General features: G+C 44.5%; 1 protein-coding gene across 1 annotated transcript in view; it reads right to left on the reverse strand.

Moving 5' to 3' along the window:
- The window catches only part of DYRK1A (dual specificity tyrosine phosphorylation regulated kinase 1A), a 164,573-nt gene extending 146,239 nt beyond the window's left edge, over positions 1-18,334 (reverse strand). Inside the window, exon 1 of the mRNA XM_089677909.1 lies at positions 17,912-18,334. The gene's annotated coding sequence lies outside the window, so the exon portion shown is untranslated. The remainder of the gene's footprint in view (positions 1-17,911) is intronic.
- Between the last annotated feature and the right edge of the window lie 1,015 nt (positions 18,335-19,349).

Raw genomic sequence — 19,349 nt, forward strand, 5'->3', positions numbered from 1 at the left:
TCTCTACTGCCTTCTAAAACACACATTTTACACAGCATCCCTCAGCTCTGAAAGCAGGGGGCAGGGATCTGAAGTCTCACTGTGAAGAGAGCTTTGAGCACTGATTTGAGCGAAGGAAAACACCCCCCTACTCACACTGGGGAACATACAAAGCTGTGGCTGTTAATTGCAGGCTGTGTGCTGGAGCTCTCATCATCTACAATTATCTCTTGGAGTCTAGAAAAGCTGTCAGAAGCGACTCATGCAGATAACAGAGGAACTAGGCAGAAGAAAGAAATCACACTCAGTGATTTGAATAGAAAAAAGTACGCAGTATAGAAGGATGTATTGTCTATATATTTTAAGTCTGCTGTTTACAACCACTTTAGGTGAACCTTATGCATACTAAAGTATTTACATATTCTGAAAAAGCAGTAAAATGTTAAAATCAGTCTTTATTCATATCTGCATCTATAAGCATTGTGGGCAAATATACTTTCAAAATTCACAACACAATCAATGAATTCTTAGATCTATTCTATGAGAGCAGAATCTTGGCAGCCTACCACCGCTCTAATGTAAACTACCAGCATGAGTTGTGTTTCCAAATGCGACTTTAGAGCCTTTGTTGTTCTCTGAGGACGTTCGAGAGTGAATTTCTCACAGTACAAGCAGCTAGAGAGATCAGTAATGGCTTATTATATGTATTTACATTTCTACTGAGTCGGTGACTCAAAGTACCGGAGCCACCTAAACACCAGGACAGCCAGGCAATTAGCATTTTCAGTGGAGATTATCAGCAGCAGCCTACATATGGCCCTTATTTCATTTAGAATGCAAAATCCCATGCAAAAAGAAAAATAGTTTTTCAGAATTCTGATGGTGCTGTTGTGTCTCAAACCCTTTCAACACTGATCATTGGCCAAAATCGTTTGCAATTCAATCTGGTCAAGAGAGTATACGGCCTGAACTACATGTTAACAAATATATACACACAGCTTTATTAGTTACACCTGTTCAATTTCTTGATAACACAAATTGATAATCAGCCAATCACATGGCAGCAGCTCAAAGCATTTAAGCATCTAAACGTGGTGAAGACGACTTGCTGAAGGTCAAACCAAGCATCAGAATGGGGATGAAAGGGGATTTAAGTGACCATGAACATGGTATGGTTGCTGGTGCCAGACAGGCTGCTCTGAGCTTTTCAAAAACTGCTGAGCTACTGGGATTTTCACACACAACCATCTCTAGGGAAATCGAGACTCAACAGACCAGGCAATATTTTTCCAGTCTTTTATTGTCTAACTTGGTCAGTGGAAGAAAACAATGACCTAGTACATGTGGGGAATACAGCCCCTATTGTTGCTGTCAGTGGGAGGAATAGTGCCCCATCGTTGCTGTCAGTGGGAGGAATAGTGCCCCATCGTTGCTGTCAGTGGGAGGAATAGTGCCCCATCGTTGGTATCAGTGGGAGGAATAGTGCCCCATCATTGGTATCAGTGGGAGGAATAGTGCCCCATCATTGGTATCAGTGGCAGGAATAGTGCCCCATCATTGGTATCAGTGGGAGGAATAGTGCCCCATCATTGGTATCAGTGGGAGGAATAGTGCCCCATCGTTGGGGTCAGTGGGAGGAATAGTGCCCCATCATTGGTATCAGTGGCAGGAATAGTGCCCCATCATTGGTGTCATTGGGAGGAATAGTGCCCCATCATTGGTATCAGTGGGAGGAATAGTGCCCCATCGTTGCGGTCAGTGGGAGGAATAGTGCCCCATCATTGGTATCAGTGGCAGGAATAGTGCCCCATCATTGGTGTCATTGGGAGGAATAGTGCCCCATCATTGGTATCAGTGGGAGGAATAGTGCCCCATCATTGGGGTTAATGTAAAAATAAACAGTACACTAAGGTACAGTTAAAGACCAGCAAAACATTTGGAGCCAGTCTGTGAATTTTACAACAGAAGCATCCTGAGCACTGGATTCCCAGGAATCATATACACTAGAGTAGAATTTAACAAACATCCATTTCAGCCTAGGAGCAAAATTCTATGGCCATTCACAGAAAGGCTTAAAACCGTTAAGTACACATTTGACTTGGCTCCTGTGATTGGCCACGTTTATCAATAAATGCCATATAAAAAGAAGCCTTGACAAATCTCAAGTGCCAGACAGCCAGTACTCATAACAGGGACTAGTGGCCCAAGACAGTCAGTGCTCATAAAAAAGGGACTAGTGGCAGAAGAGAGTCAGTATTCATGAAAAACCCCAAACTTATTTTTTTTTTTAATGCATCTATTCGTTGTTAGTAGACAGATTTGAATGTCTGGCTGCTGAATTCTGCATCACAGTTTGCTCTTTTCCGCTTTTACCTTTAGTACTGTGTACAGCAAATTACTTATCTTTAGATTTAGACTGGACAGAAACATGACAACTTGTACTATGCTTCTTGCTAATATGGGGAAGACCTTTTTCAACAATCAATGCAAAATAGGTGCATAGTAAATGTGGATAAATTGAAAACACAAATCATATATACATACATACACACTATTTCCCCAAGCAGAAAATTGTGACTTCAAAAACATGTAAAAATCTAACCAATGCCGTGTGAGCAATACTTCCAAAGCTATCGGAAACAGAAGTTGTCCTTCCCACCCCCCCCCCCCCCCCATAGTCTTGTGGGACACCTGACAGGCCCCAGAAGACTACAGGACGCATGCACAGTGGGCACCTGGATGTGAAACTGCAAGCTGTCACAGGCGAGTGCCCACACTAAAGATGCCGGCGCCAGGGAGAGAACATGGCCATTAAAACCACTGGTGGTGAGGACAGAGCTGGACTGAGGGACAGGTAAGTGTCTGTATTTTAAAAGTCAGCAGCTACAGTTTTTGTAGCTGCTGACTTTTTTTCTTTTTCTTCTTCTTTTCAGCTGGAACTCCGCTTTAAAATATCTTATGTCTCTTTCAACTTTTGGATAAAGTCATGAGGGGTTAGACCCTCACTTTAGAAAGACTCTCTCTAACTTCCTGTTGAGTCTACAGAACAAGAAATTTATTTCAGGTACTTATATAGCGTCATCAATTTACGCAGCGCTTTACATATACATATATATATATATATATATATATATATATATATATATATTGTACATTCACATCAGTCCCTAACCCTCAAGGGGTGTACAATCTAAGGTCCCTAACTCACATTCATACATACACACATATTAGGGCCAATTTAGACAGGAGCCAATTAACCTACCAGCATGTCTTTGGAGTGTGGGAGGAAACCAGAGTACCCGAAAGAAACCCACGCAGGCACAGGGAGAACATGCAAACTACAGGCAGGTGGTGCTGTGGCTGGGATTCGAACCAACGACCCTAGTACTGCCAGGCGGAAGTGCTAACCATTTAGCCACTGTGCTGTCCAATGAAATGAAATCTCCTAAATGGAACACAGATGGCCCAAGAGCGTTTTAAACTATTCTGTACTCTTTTCAAAATAAAGTTTTTGCTTTAAAGTGGAAGTCTTTTTTTTAACTTGTACCTACAGGTAAACCTATGAGGCTTAACTGTAGGTACAGTGAACACCACCTAAACTTGCACTGTTTAGGAGATATTCACACTGCATGTAGCTGGCGACGTCACCGGCGCATGCCCTCTGAAGGTACAGCATACCTGTGCCATCCCTTCAGAGCTTTGTTCCGTGGCCGAAAGTCCCACGCACAGGCACGGGAGTGACATCATTGCAGCGCTGCTGGACAGCTGGAGCACGCGAACCTGGAAGGAAGACCGGATGGAAATGAAAGCCCTGTCAGTGGTGACAGCATTCCAAACTAAGTACATTAATGTCATGGTCTTGCAGGTTTTTTGATTTTGTTAAGGCAGCAGTTTACTACGACTGCAAAATAAACCTGTAGGAAAGAAAACTAAAACAATTGTAGCCTACATCGGACAGCCTTAGATGTTCAACGCCATTCATTAAAGAACCTTTACTTCCTAAATTCAAGAACCAGGCACTCTTTCTGAACTCATCCCACAATGCAATGCACATGGCCTAAACAAGCTATCCGCAGACCTGTTCACCATCACATAGGTGTGCTTAAAGCCACAAACAGCAACTATGAAAAAGTCAGTATTTGCAAAGATATTTAGACTTTGCACTCGTTTTAAATGCACATCAGAGAAGGTAACCCACAGAGCAGTATCAATATTATCCAATACAGGAGTTGGACAAAAATATAGAAAGATTACATGATTTGCAGGTGTGAAAGTGACGACATGTTTTGCATTGAAATAGGAAGTGATGTAACATTCTTATGCTTCCACTGTGTGATGAGACACCTATCTAACAGGTGGGAAGCCTCACTTTCCTCATCCAATGCATGCGCTGCTAGTAATACGGAATCATGTCAGAGCTTACGGAGCTTCAAAGAGGACAAATTGTTGGTGCCGCTTAACTGGTACCTCTGTGACTCCTGTGAAGACTGAGATTGAGCTCTGCAGTCACTTTTGCAGCAGTCATTTTCTTATTCTAGGTCACAATCCTGCGCAATGTCCTTTTGTCTCTTTCGGTCAGTTGACCATGTCCACCGCGCTTATGCGTATCAGATGACGTTTTCCCGGAGGCTGTATATGCCGTCATAACCTCACGACACGGCATATAAATTGGCAACTTCAGTCACAGAGGCACCAGCTATGTGGCACCAACAATTGCCCTCTTAGAAGTTCAATAAGCTCTGACATGACTCCATGTTACTAGCAACGCACGCAGTGAATGACGAACGTGAGGCTTCCCATCTGTTAGCTAGGTGTCTCATCACACAGCAGAAGCAAAAGAATGTTACATCACTTCTGCTTTCAGTGTGAAACATGTTGTCACTTTCACACCTGCAAATCATGTAGTGTTCCCATATTTTTGTCCAGCCCCTGTAGTTCACTACAAAGTAATGGCTTCAAAAGGACACAATCACTTTGTCGCAAGTGTCACACAATGTCACTATTTCTCATGGCTTGTAATTCTATAGAACCTGAAATATCAACCTACCCAATGAGGCTGTTTCCACTGTAAAAAGTGACAAGCACACTTCTCACAAGAATCGGCTATATGCTGAGAAAAATTAAAGCTGAACTGCGGGAAAAGGAAAAACAAAAAAAAAAAACCCAACAACGACACATCGTTTGGGCATTTGCTATGTAAAAACAAATTACCTCTAATGACAGGTGTCCCATGAGTGGATGGTGCTGCGACAGGTAAAACTCTGTTTCATTCACCCTGGGCACACTACTGTTAGCACCAAACACTTCCAGTGAAGAAATGTACAATTCCGGAGGTTGTACAGTGATGGCAATGGGTCACTTGCTCTCCACCTCTTCCATTCATAAAACATCCTTGCATTCTTTTGACAGACTATGAAACCTGTGAATCATCAGAAACTGTACTATCCATCAATCCCTCCTCTCCCTTTATCAATTCACAGAATACAAGACATTTTGTGAATAGATGAGGTGGACAGCGAGTAAGCCACCATTACCACTGCACTAGAGCCTGAACTATTTGTTTTAGTATGGAACCTGGAAACAACTTTGACACAGTCATTAAACCAAAGTGGGAAAAAAAAAAAAAAAGTATAAGGCTCCGTTCACACCTACGACTTAGTATCTGAGTTGTGAGACCCAAAGTTGCAGGAAATGTGAAATGCAGTTCTAATTGACACTACTGAAGTCACTTTGATACGGCTTCAGTGCCACAGAATGAATATCAAAGTCACATCAAAGTCGTATCAGAGTTGGACTCCAAATTTGCAACTTTGGAGTCAGCTAGTGTGAACTGAGCCTTAGTTGGGGGAAAAAAAAGCTTTTATTTACAGAACAAGCAACAGTAGATAACCGCAAAACCTGTGGTCATACAAGAAAGAACAAACAAAAATACTGGAAATCCTATAGGATGGTGCAAAGTGAAAAAAACAAGAAGCGCACCAACCTTGCGCATTACCTCAGTAACCAAAATTTATTAGTAAAAGAATAGTACTCACAAACAGCGAATAAAAACAGGCATGTAAGTCCTCCAGGGGACTTCAGAAACAAGAGGCCAGCGCGAATCCCATCATGCTGGTAGACACTCAGTACAGCTGACGCATTTCGAAGGACGTACCTTCTTCCTCAGAGCCCTTGTTTATATTCGCTGTTTGTGAGTACTATTCTTTTACTAATAAATTTTGGTTATTGAGGTAATGCGCAAGGTTGGTGCGCTTCTTGTTTTTTTCACTTTGCAGTATTGTTCGGGCTTCCCCAGCCTTGTTTTGGAGCTGCACGACCTTCTATGCTCTGGTGGTCATTTCGTTTGGGTTTGATTTCACCTACTCACCACCGGCCTGGGTCCTGGAGCGCAGGAGGAATCGTATTTAATCCTATAGGATGGACCAGATTATAAGAAAAAACTGGACCATCCTGTAAAAATAAGGACTGTGAACAACCTACTGCAACAGATTCAAGTATACAGATACTGTACGAAAGGCTGAACCTACAGCGGCTGTGGGCAACACAACATTTAATTAGGATGAAACATCAAAAAGTACAAGTGATTAGAATCACGAGAACGGGAAACAAAGTTCTATGGATTCACTTATTAAACTATTAGGAACACTAAAAGTTTAAAAGGTCGCATCCAGACAAAAACTTTTCTTTTAGTTTAGGATGGCCAGTGGAAGTATTAGCACTTCTTCTAGTACTAGGGGGCTGATGGCATGTGGGATGTCACTGGGACAGGAAGTGAGAATTCTCAATGGGGGGCACAAAAAGCAGTCTGACAGATCAAGAATAAAGTATAACTAAAGGCAACAGGAATAAGGGGAAATCTTCCAATGGGGATATTTGTTCCTATGACAACTGTCCCAAAAGGGGAAATACCTCACATTGGAAAGATATCCTCTTACTTCCTGCTGAGTCTACAGAACAGAAGTAAAATGAAAGGCTACCTAATGAGATACAAAAAAATAAATACATTGAAAACATTAAAAAAAAATAAACGAAGAAACACAGTGGTTTGAACCTCTCCTTACCCTATCCATCACGGAAAAAAAAAAAAAAAAGAAGTTTGGCTTTAGGGCCAGTTCACACCACAAAAACGCACTCCGAATGTGTTCCGGGTACATTTTTGCTCACAGTTCACACTACACACTGTTCTGGTGCGTTTTTCATGTGTTTTGCTATGTCAGTTATGTGCAGAAAAAAATGCAGCATGTTCTACTTTATTTTCTCTTCACCAGAAACTGACTGCACTGGTGTGAACTAGGGACCTTGGAATACATGGAAAACACTGTGCATTTTGATGCAGGAAAAAAAAAAAAAAAAATGCATTGGACTGCATCTGGTGTGAACCACCCCTTAAAGTGGTTGTAAACACATATACCCAGTGAAGTGACTGGCATCAGGTGATACACAGAGATGAAACAAATCCTCCTACATAAGTTGGACCTGTTTATCTGCAGTATTCTCTACAGCATATATGTAGAATTTAAAAGCTTGTCCGAACTATCAGAATCCTAGGGGGCAGCTGAAGTTTACACTGCAGAGCTCAGTGAGAGCTGATTGGAGGGATGGGACATACCCCCTTCACACAGCACACAGAAACAGAGCTGAGACTGTCAATCACAGGCTGTGTGTTTGATCTCCCAACCCTGTCACCTTTTTACCTCTTGGGGTCAGGAAAACTTGTCAGGAGTGATTCATGCTGATAGAGGAACGAGGCAACAGACAGAAATGACAATTAGTGCTCTAGATTGAGACAAGTACACACTATAGAGGGATATGTTTTGTTCATATTTCATGTCTAAGGTTTACAACTTGAAACTTACTTTAAAATATATATATAAATCCTAAACTTTGGATTTAGAAGAGAATAGTTAAAACACTTCAGATTATTTTGTCATCTGCATCCAATTTGGAAGTCCCCATTGAAGGGTTTCTCCTCTAGTCCAGTTCTTGTGACAATTCATTTTTGGATTCTCCGTTATTTTCAGGCCTGGTGAAAGTAGTTACCAGGACAAAAAGCGTAAAAGTCTCCTCTGGCCTTGTTCACACAGGCTTCTGCATAAGAGTAAGGTGTTTCTCTCCCCCATTTCAAAAGTAATGTGGGTTTTTTGTTTCATATCACCAGAGAATGGTTACAAACCCTGTCAGCTTGTTTAATCATCTGTGTTCTTTTCAGGAGAGTTGTCTTCACTTCCTGTCCTATGACTACAATAGGAAGTGAAATTAAATCTTTCCAAAATATGAGAATTCCCCTCAGATAATGGTTACTGGAACAGGTGCCCCCATTGGAAGATTTCCTCTCTATAATGGTTCAGCTGAGAGCTCTAAAGTTTGAATGTCTTCTCATTTTCAGTCCCCAGTGAGAACAGAGACATAGTGCAAGCCTTCCTAGTGGGAATAAACAGTAGTAACAACCAAAAATAAAAGTTACTTCAAACCCTTCCCTACTCCATGCAACACTAAAAACCAAATATTCAGGATTCAGATACATTTTAAACAAAATGTTCCAGGGATGATCTGAAGGAAACACACTTGTGTCTTGTTTTAAACACACTTTAGGGAGAGTTGACATAACTAAATCGATTCTAGCACACTGTCAATTTTGCAGGAAAGCAAAAACTTGAATCCAAAATATAGACAAAAACACATCAATGTTTGAAAAAGATAACTTTACAAAATGATAAATCACTCAGGACTGCCCTCAATCATCAATATAAAACCATCTGTCCTGTAATAGGATTCACCACCAATCAACTTTTAGAAAATGGTTGCGAGAATCCAGCAATGCTGGTTTGGGGCCCTAAGCTACGGTTTAAACGTTTTGGAACATGTACCATCAGAAACCAAACATTCCAACCAATGGACTATGGATTAAAGTGGTATTAAACCCAAAACCAAAAATGTATTCTATTGCAGCATACCAATTATTGGATGTGGTGGCTGCGTTAGTTTTCTTTGGCTTTCCCCCCCTCTGTTTTCACCTGATCTGGCCAATAACAAATCTCTTGTATTAGTGAGACACCGCTTTGGAGGAATGGGCACAGGACATGGCAGACAGCAGCATTGTCAGTCTGGGGGGAAAGGAAGTGTTAAAGTGGTTGTAAAAAGCAAACAGCTTGATTGGGGGGCACTTGGAGGAGGGGAGGTGTCCAGAGCGCCGATGAGGGACCCCAGAAGAGGAGGACTGGGGCTGTTCTGTGCAAAACCACTACACAGGGCAGAGAAGTATGACATGTTTGTTATTTCTAAAAAATAAAAAGCAAGCCTTTAGTATCACTTTAAAATGTATTAGCAGATTTGAACACAATAACAAATTGAAACCAAACTGCAGCTAAAATGTGATTATCAGTTACAGCATTTTTGTTTTCTTTTTGGGATACATGTTTTACATAAATAAAAGCTGATCTATTTAATCCCCCCTGCCAGTGCTAGAACTAAAACATCCATGTAAACTGATCAATTCTGCTGGTGAGCATGAGCCTCTGAAATGGCTAAACGACCAAATGAAAAAAGAAGAAAAAAGCCTAAAAAAAGGAAACTAATGCAGCCATCACATCTAAGAATTGGTAATAAATGTTTGTTTTTGGCTTTAATACCGCTTTAAGTTCACATTATATGTATAAGAACTGGACCAGTGCTGGGAAAAATAAATTACTACTACAACCAAAACTTTTATTTTCTTTTTTTCATCTGTGACCCATTTGGGAAAATCTGCTTTCACTTCCTATTTTGTAGACAACAGGAAGTGAGAGGAAACCTCTCGAAAGTGAGGAAAATCCATATTAATTGTCATTGAAACAAGTGTCCCCACTGGGAGATAACATCAAAAGTTTCTGTTAGTGGAATGGTTACAAACTGTTAGTTTATTTTTGCCATCTGCGTTTTCTTGGGGAGAATTACCTTTACTTCCTGTCTTACAAATACAACAGGAAGTGAGAACAAATCTTTCCAAAGTAAGGAAAGTTCACTCTTAGTTGTCAATATAGTGAGCTCCCCATTTTTAAAATGGAACTTTACTCATAACTTCTTGATAAAAATAATGTTCTTTAGCAAGGAACATACATTCCACATCTTTTCATGTGACAACACTGAAGAAATGACACTTTGATACAATGTGACGTAGTCAGAGTACAGCTTGTACAACATGTAAATTTGCTGTCCCCTCAAAATAACTCAACACACAGCCATTAATGTCTAAACCGCTGGCAACAAAATTGAGTCCACCCCTAAGTGACAATGTCCAAATTGGGCCCAATTAGCCATTTTACCTCCCCGGTGTCATGTGACTCGTTAGTATTACAAGGGCTCAGGTGTGAATGGGGAGCAGGTGTGTTAAATTTGGAGTTATCGTTCTCAGTCTCTCATACTGGTCACTGGAAGTCCAACATAGCACCTCATGGCAAAGAAATCTCTGAGGATCTGAAAAAAAAAAAAATTGTTGCTCCACATAAAGATGGCCTAGGCCATAAGAAGACTGCCAAGAAACTGAGCTGCAGCACGGTGGCCAGGACCATACAGCGGTTTAACAGAACAGGTTCCTCTTAGAACAGGCCTCGCCATGGTCGACCAAAGAAGTTGAGTGCACGTGCTCAGCGTCATATCCAGAGGTTGTCTTTGGGAAATAGATGTATGAGTGCTGCCAGCATTGCTGCAGAGGTTGAAGGAGTGGGGGGGTCAGCCTGTCAGTGCTCAGACCATACACCGCACACTGCATCAAATTGGTCTGCAAGGCTGTCGTCCCAGAAGGAAGCCTCTTCTAAAGATGATTCACAAGAAAGCCTGCAAACAGTTTGCTGAAGACAAGCAGACTAAGGACATGGATTACTGGAACCATGTCCTGTAGACCACAGGACTGATGACACCAAGATAAATTTATTTGGTTCAGATGGTGTCAAGCGTGTGTGGCGGCAACCAGGTGGGAGTAGAGACATGTGTGTCTTGCCTACAATCAAGCATGGTGGTGGGAGTGTCATGATCTGGGGCTACATGAGTGCTGCCAGCACTGGGGAGCTGCAGTTCATTGAAGGAACCATGAAGGCCAACATGTACGGTGACATACATGCAGAGCATGATCCCCTCCCTTCGGAGACTGGGCTGTAGGGCAGTATTCCAACATGATAACGACCCCAAACACACCTCCAAGACAACCACTGCCTTGCTAAAGAAGCTGAGGGTAAAGGTGATGGACTGGCCAAGCATGTCTCCAGACCTAAACCCTATTGAGCATCTGTGGGGCATCCTCAAACGGAAGGTGGAGGAGCGCAAGGTCTCTAACATCCACCAGCTCCGTGATGTCGTCATGGAGGAGTGGAAGAGGACTCCAGTGGCAACCTGTGAAGCTCTGGTGAACTCCATGCCCAAGAGGGTTAAGGCAGTGCTGGAAAATAATGGTGGCCACAAAAAATATTGACACTTTGGACCCAATTTGGACATTGTCACTTAGGGGTGGACTCACTTTAGTTGCCAGCGGTTTAGACATTAGTGGCTGTGTGTTGAGTTATTTTGAAGGGACAGCAAATGTACATGTTATACAAGCTGTCCACTCACTACGTCACATTGTAGCAAAGTGTCATTTCTTCAGTGTTGTCACATCAAAAGATAAAATATTTACAAAAATGTGAGAGGTGGACTCACTTCTGTGAAAAACTGTAGCTATACCTGCAAAAGAGGCAGCCTGAAGTGATCTAGCAGGACTTACTTTTATGACTGAAGTTCCACTTTTCCTCTTAGGCTTCATGTACACAAGCCTACTTTGACCACCGGCCGCTGGGAAACTCAAAACGCTGTAAAAACGCAGTACTGCATTTTCCCACAGTTGGCGGTCACAATGTTCCTATCCTGAATGCGATTCTTTCGCGTTCAGGAGAGGGAGGTTAACCTCACCTAAACGCAGCAGCTCTTAAACTCTTCTAAAAGCCTACGTATACATGGACACATAAGCTTTTATGGAGTTCAGTTCAGGAGCTTTGGCAAAAAAAATGCCAAAAGCTCCTTAACTCGAGTTTAGTAGCTGCTTGTGTACATGAAGCCTGTTGATGAAAATTGTTCTGGTGGCAATTGAACATGTTGGTTTCTTCCTCACTTTAAATCCCAGTGATGGGATCACTAGGAAAAATTCAAAGGGCATATCTGTCTCTCTAACCACTCTACCCAAAATAAACAAAAAAAAAATTAAAAAAGTTATGGCTTTAGATATACATTAAATTCTCACAATAAACAATACAGAACTACTTTTGTACCAAATTGTACTGTAACTGTAATGTCTAATTTCATTTTGTAAAGCGCTGTGAAGACTGTTGGCACTATGAATAATAATAATAAATCTTTTATCTTGCATTTAGCACCCAGCTACACACCAGCAAGAAATGGTGTGATTTCAGCACCAGGTTGCTGTCAGTACAATGGGATATTCCATAGCATAATCGTTACAAAAAACAAACCCTTGACAGATAGGAAGCAACCTAGTTTCCTATGCTATACCAGATTATATATATATATATATATATATATATATATATATATATATACATATATATATTTGATGAAGATCCCAGATCAGAGAACAGAACAGAGCATGAGCCAGCTCATAATTTAAATCCATCTCTGATTCATACATTTGCAAGATATAAAGAGATGACAAATCTGTGATTCATAGTTGTTCCAGGTCAGAGCAGACAACAGCTCCATGCCTTTGCAAACCCCGAATTCCACACATGCCAATTCAAAGTAGGGAAAAAAAAAATGAAAAAAAAGACAGGTGGGTCCCTCTGTAATTATAAAAATCCCCCAATCAGGTGCCAGAAGTCAGCTGCATCAAACATGAAGCAGGGTGATTCTCTGCAAATCTACTGATGCTACATAAAACAGACCCAGAATTGTACATTACCAGATGCTGTTCCCATCATGTTCAGCACAGAAACACAGAAGGGGGGGCTTTAGCCACACCCACAAACCCTTCTATTAGCTATAATCATTTCATGGCAGCAAGATGCCCCCCAACCTCCCAAATCACCTCCCACCCGATCCAAAGAAGGCCGGTTGCCTTGGCGGCCACCTTAAACAAATGGAGAGACAGGCGAAATGTCAGCAAGAAATCAGACAGTCCCCATGCTGTGAAGAAGACAGAGAAAAGGGATTGACTGTGACCCCCCCATGAGGAGGAAGGGGGGGGGGTGACATGCTTGACAGATCTGCAGCATGTCTGATGTTAAGGCATGAGGGGTCCTGCATTGAGGAAGGGACAACACAATGGTCTCGACACCCATGATCACGGGCACCCAAATGATTGGGGAGCTACAAAGTCCCAGCATTATGTTTTTAAGGTATGCTTGTAGTTCAACACGTGGAGGTCCACAAGCTGATCCACCATCCTCGGTACAACGGAGTGGTCTCTGTCCCACCACCCCACTGAGTTGGTCTCTAAGAGTCACCTAGGCGATAAAGCCCAAAGCTTATATCCTTGGAGGATCCAGTGACCCTCTAAAACCCATCTTAGCATTTCAGTGCCCTTTCTCCTCCGTTTACAGACTTATAGGATCTATTGCCCTGTCATCCCATGCTGGCCCTTATGGTTCTAAAAATATTAACCTGCTCAATCTAACCAGAAGGAACTCATCATGTCCTCCCTGTCAAGTCATGCTGAAACTTGTGGCTCCATAGCCATTACTAGTTCACCTCCTCAAGCTAACCAGACGGAATCCAGCATCTCCTCCTTGTCAAGTCACGCTGGCCCTTGAGTTTCCAAACCTATTGCTACCTACTCGAGCTAACCAGAGGGAACCCATCATTTCCACCCTGTCGAATCATGCTGGCAATCGTGGTCTGAAGAACGTACCACAGGTCCAATCCAACCAGAGGGATTCCACCATTTCCTCTGTCAAATCATGCTGGCACTTGTAAACAGCCCACCTCCTCTTCAGTTTCAACATCGTATTTATCACCCCCATCAAGCTAGTGTACAGGAGATCGGTTCCCTCTTCCTAACATACTTGGGTTTGTAGTTCCTAACTTATACCTTTGAGATCCCTCACCCGTAATAAACCATCCCACTGACTGTAGTTTCTCAAAAGGGAACCTGCAATCCTCTTGGCCGTTCAGAGACCCCAATAGTTCCATCAGTAAAAACACACTTGAAATCTCTGATCCACCAGTCCAGACATGTGGGCATCTGTGTTTCCCTCAGCAGTTGCAGAGATCTTCCTCATCAGAGACCTCTCCAGCCATCAAACCAAGCCGGCATTTGAGGTTCCTTTGCAGAGTCCGACATCCCCCCCCCCTACAAGCATAATATTGAACCACACCGCAAACCCACGATGTCACTTGTAGTTCCTTCACCAGCTACCCGCCTCACCAGAGACCTCTCATCCTGTCAACACTTGTAGCTCCTTAGCACAGTCAATCGCTTCTCCCTGCATAACCACAATGCAGATTCTAGTTCCTGACATAATCCCTACCACCCATCTCAGACCTTGCTGTCACCCACAGAACGATACTTCATGCTTGGTACTCCTCCACCAAAACACAGAAGATACTTCCACCGCTGTCACCATCTCCTTCTCAAAATATACAAAAAGATTCTTCCCGACACTTAGAATTCCTCAGTGCAGTCCATCACCCCTCCCCCCACAAAAACTACAGTGCTACTTCCAGTTCCCCAGGGGACTGCTGCCCACCTAGGCTGGCACTTGTAGTCCCTTTGCAGCTCCCTGCCCCTCCTCCTCAATATAAACAGAGGCTTTTCTGCCCCATCTAACCACACCAAGACTTGTAGTTCCTTTGGAAGTCTCCCATCACTGCTGCTTGGGACACCACATCGTTGCCTCTTACGCACCACACTGCTACCCTCTGCCAACAATGCCGAAGACTTGCATTTCCTTAGGAGTCTAAAACCACCACTGCTTGGGAGATCACATCATTACCCCCTACTAACGGTGCCTTGTAGACTTGTATCGCTCCTTAGGAGTCTACCATCAGATCAGTATCCTCAGCCACCAATGCCAAGACTTGTATTTCTTTTGGAGTCTACAACCACTGCTGCTTGGGACATCACATCCCTCGCCCAAAACATCATATTGTTACCCCTACTAACAGTGCCAAGACATATATATAGTTCTATAGGAGTCTACCATCACATCGCTACCCCCATCCACCAATGCCAAGACTTGTATCTCTTTCAGAGTCTACAACCACTGCTGCTTATGAAATCAAAACCTTCGCTCCTATACATTACATTGTGACCCCCTTCTACCAATGCCAAGACTTGTATAGTTCTACCATCATTGCTGCTTGGGACTTCACATCGTTACCCCCAACTACCGATGTCAAGGCTTGCAGTATCTGAAGAGTCTACCATCGCGTCGCTAACCCCCTCATTACCAATGTAAGACTTGTACAGCTCCTTAGAAGTCTACCAATATCACTGCTTGGGACATCACATCGTTACCCCCCACTTGCCAATGACAAGACTTGCTGTATTTAAGGAGTTTACCATCACTGCTGTGGGCACATCACATTCTTACTCCCATCCACCACTCTTAAACCATGCTGAGGCTTGTAGTCACTCAGGAGTCTACTATTACTGCTTGGGACACCACATCGTTACCCCCTGCCACCAATGCCAAGACTTGTATCGTTCCTTAGGAGTCTACAAGCAATGCTGCTCGGGAAACCACATCGTTACCCTCTGCCACCAATGCCAAGACTTGTATCGTTCCTTAGGTGTTTACAAGCAACGCTGCTTGGGACATCACATCGTTACCCTCTATAGATCACTTCGCTATCCCCTGCCACCGGTGCCAAGCCATGTTAAGACTTGTAGTTCCTTGAAAGTCTACCATTCTCATTAACGGGGACACGACATCGTCACCCCTAGCAACCACTGCCATGACTTTTCTACAATCACCGCCTGCTTAAACCACGACATCGATACCCCGTCACCAGTGCCAAGACTTTTATCGTTCCTTAGAAGTCTACCATCCTTGCTGCTTGGGACATCACTACCCCCGGCCACCATTGCTAAACCATGTTGAGACTTGTAGTACCTCAGGAGTCTATTACTGCTGCTTGGGACACCATGTCCTTACCCCTATACACCACATCGCTACGCGGTCACCAGTGCCAAGACTTGTATAGTTCCTCAGGAGTGCACCATCGCTGCTGCTTGGAACATCGCATCGCTACCTTTATACATCACATCGCTAACCCCTACTACCAGTACCAAGCCACGCTGAGACTTGCAGTTCCTCGGGAGTCTATCATTGTTGCCTGGGACAACACATCACTACCCCCACCGACCACTGCCAAGCCACGCTGAGACTTGCAGTTCCTCGGGAGTCTATCATTGTTGCCTGGGACAACACATCACTACCCCCACCGACCACTGCCAAGCCACGCTGAGACTTGCAGTTCCTCAGAAGCAGTTCCTCAGAAGTCTACCACTGCTTGAGACACATCACTACCCCCACCGACCACTGCCAAACCACACTGAGACCTGTAGTTCCTCGGGAGTCTATCATTGTTGCCTGGGACAACACATCACTACCCCCACCGACCACAGCCAAACCACACTGAGACTTGTAGTTCCTCGGGAGTCTATCATTGTTGCCTGGGACAACACATCACTACCCCGTCACTAATGCCATGTCTTGTAAAGTTGCTTAAAAGTCTACCAGCACCGCTGCTTGGGACATCGCATCGCTACCACTGCCAAGCCATGCTGAGATCTGTAGTAACTCTGTCATCTACCATGACTGCCGCTTAGTCCATAACACCACTCTATCGTCACTGCCAAGCTATGCTGAGACTTGCAGTCCACCACCAGCTGCCACTTTCTCCAAAACAGACACTCCTCTGGCACTTGTAGGTCCTCATGGCCATGCCAAGCACACAAAGCTACCGACTGCCACCCATGCTGGCACTTGTAGTCCACCTGCAGCCCACTTCCTCTCCCTGCTAAGCCATGTCAGCACCAGCAGGTGCTCCCGGCCATCTGTTCCTCCCTGTCCGGGCACACTGAGGGTTGTAGTTCCTCCCGTCATCTTTCATGTCAGGGCAAACTGAGGGTTTTGGGGTTGTAGTTCCTCGTCACCTTTCCTCACTATCAGGACATGCTGAGGGTTGTAGTCCTTCCTGTCACCTATCCTCCCTATCAGGACATGCTGAGGGTTGCAGTACTTCCTGTCATCTCTCATGTCAGGACACCCTGACTGTTGTAGTTCTTCCTGTCATGACATGCTGAGGGATGCAGTTCCTCATATCATGACATACTGAGGGTTGTAGTCCCTCCTGTCACTTTTGCTCACTGTCACGACACACTGAGGATTGTAGTTCCTCCTTGCCGTGACATGCTGAGAGTTGTAGTTCCTCTCGTCATGACCCGTTAAAGGTTGAAGTTCCTCCGGTCACCTCTCCTCCCTGTCAGGATATGCTTAGAGTTGTAGTTCCTCTTGTTGTGACATGCTGAGGGTTGTAGTCCCCCATCACCTCTGCTTGCTGTCACAACACACTGAGGATCGTAGTTCCTCTTGTTGTGACAGGCTGAGAGTTGTAGTTCCTCGTCATCTCTCCTCTCTGTCATGACATGCTGAGGGTTGTAGTTCCTCCTGTCAGGACATGCTGGAGTTTGTAGTTCCTCCAGTCAGCACACACTGGGGGTTGTAGTTCCTCCTGCCACCTCTCCTCTCTGTCGTGACATGCTGAGAGTTGTAGTTCCTCCCTGTCGTGACAGGCTGAGGGTTGTAGTGCCCCCTGTCACCTCTCCTCCCTGTCAGGATATGCTGAGAGTTGTAGTTCCTGCAGTCAGCACACTGGGGTAGCAGTGTCCTCGTCCCTGTCAGGCCATGCTGAGGGTTGTAGTTCTCCTGTCAGGCCACGCTGGGAGTTGTAGTGTCCTCCTCCTTACCCGTGTCCTCCGGCGCCTCTCGTCCCCCCGCTGCTGCTGCTGCTGCTAGACGGCCGTCCAGTCACATCGAGCCGCTGACAGTCACACATAGATGGAAGCTGTTCTGCTTCTTCTTCTCCTCCTCACACCGTCATCCTCCTCCTCATCACCATCATCATCATGCTCCTCATCCCCGCCACTCCCCGGCTCTGGCCGTCATGTCTCGGAGATCCCGGGCTGCGCTGAGCTCCTGGCGGTCTCTGTGGTCCCGGCCGCCGTGCAGGATGGAGGGAGAAGGTGGGGGGAGGAGGGGGGAGTCACAAAATGGCGCGCGTTTCCAAAGCTGCGCAGCCAGCCAGCGAGGGAGGAAGAATGAGGAGGACGGGGAAACCACCGCCGCCACCAGCACTGACAGCTCCACTCACTCCCCCGCCTCCTCCTCACACCGGAGCCCGGCACCGCGACTGACAACAACACCCCCCTCCGTCCGCCTTCTCCGTCACCTCACCACCACCGTCCACCCGCCGCCCCCCCCCCGCACACCTCCACCACCGCATTCCCCAAACTTCGCTGATATTTTATTCACACTCTGCTTTATTCAAACGGCACGTAATTCCCTTACAAGGGTTTATTCGGGCGGGAAGGGAATTAAAAAAAAAAAGGCAACAAAATGGCGGCGGAATAAGCGTGTTGCCATGGAGACTGTCAATCAGCGCGAAGCCCCCGGATGCGCGCTGACGTCACGGAGCGAGGTGGCGCCGCTGCTGTGCTGCGGTCTGGGGCAGGGAAGAGGGAGGGTCTTGTGTTGAGGGGAGTGGCAGTGAGGATGATTAGGGAAACCGTCTGGGGTGTGAGCTGACATACAAATAAATGTAGTGATGTAAATATGATGGTTGTGGGGCTGAGGGAGGGCTTGGGGTGGCGTGGTAGGGAGGAAATGTGATCAGTGGAGGAAAGACGAGTGCTGTGGGTGTCCCCGGGTATGATATCTGGACTGGGATGTCCAGGGGGGCACCGTCAGGTTTACTCAATGTATCTTTGAATTGCTCAGAGGGTTGTCAGTTACTCAGTAAACTGTGTCTTGGGACAAGTATAGACCTATACACAGACAAAAAAAGTTAACAAAAAAAATCTGGTATAAAAAAACAGCAGACTCGATGGACCACTCAGTCTTTTTTTGCCGTCACTTTTCTGTCTGTAATGCCATCTGTGCTTTCTGTTTCTGAAGTTTTTTTCTTTTTTGCTGGTTCTTCTCGCTTTACCAGTTTTATGGAAAATTCCAAAATTTAAAGAGTGGCAAAATTTCTATAGTATACATTAAATTCCCGAATTGTGAGATTGTAGATGTCCACCTATAGATTTCAAAATTTTCAGACTTGTACATGTCCACAGAATTCATGAATTCCAACATTTCCACAGTGATGTCCACAGAATTCATTAATTTCAACATTTCCAGAAT

Source organism: Staurois parvus, unplaced genomic scaffold (genome assembly GCF_062004578.1).
Source record: "Staurois parvus isolate SC_StPar_1 unplaced genomic scaffold, SC_StPar_1.0 ptg000195l, whole genome shotgun sequence".
Classification (NCBI taxonomy): domain Eukaryota; kingdom Metazoa; phylum Chordata; class Amphibia; order Anura; family Ranidae; genus Staurois; species Staurois parvus.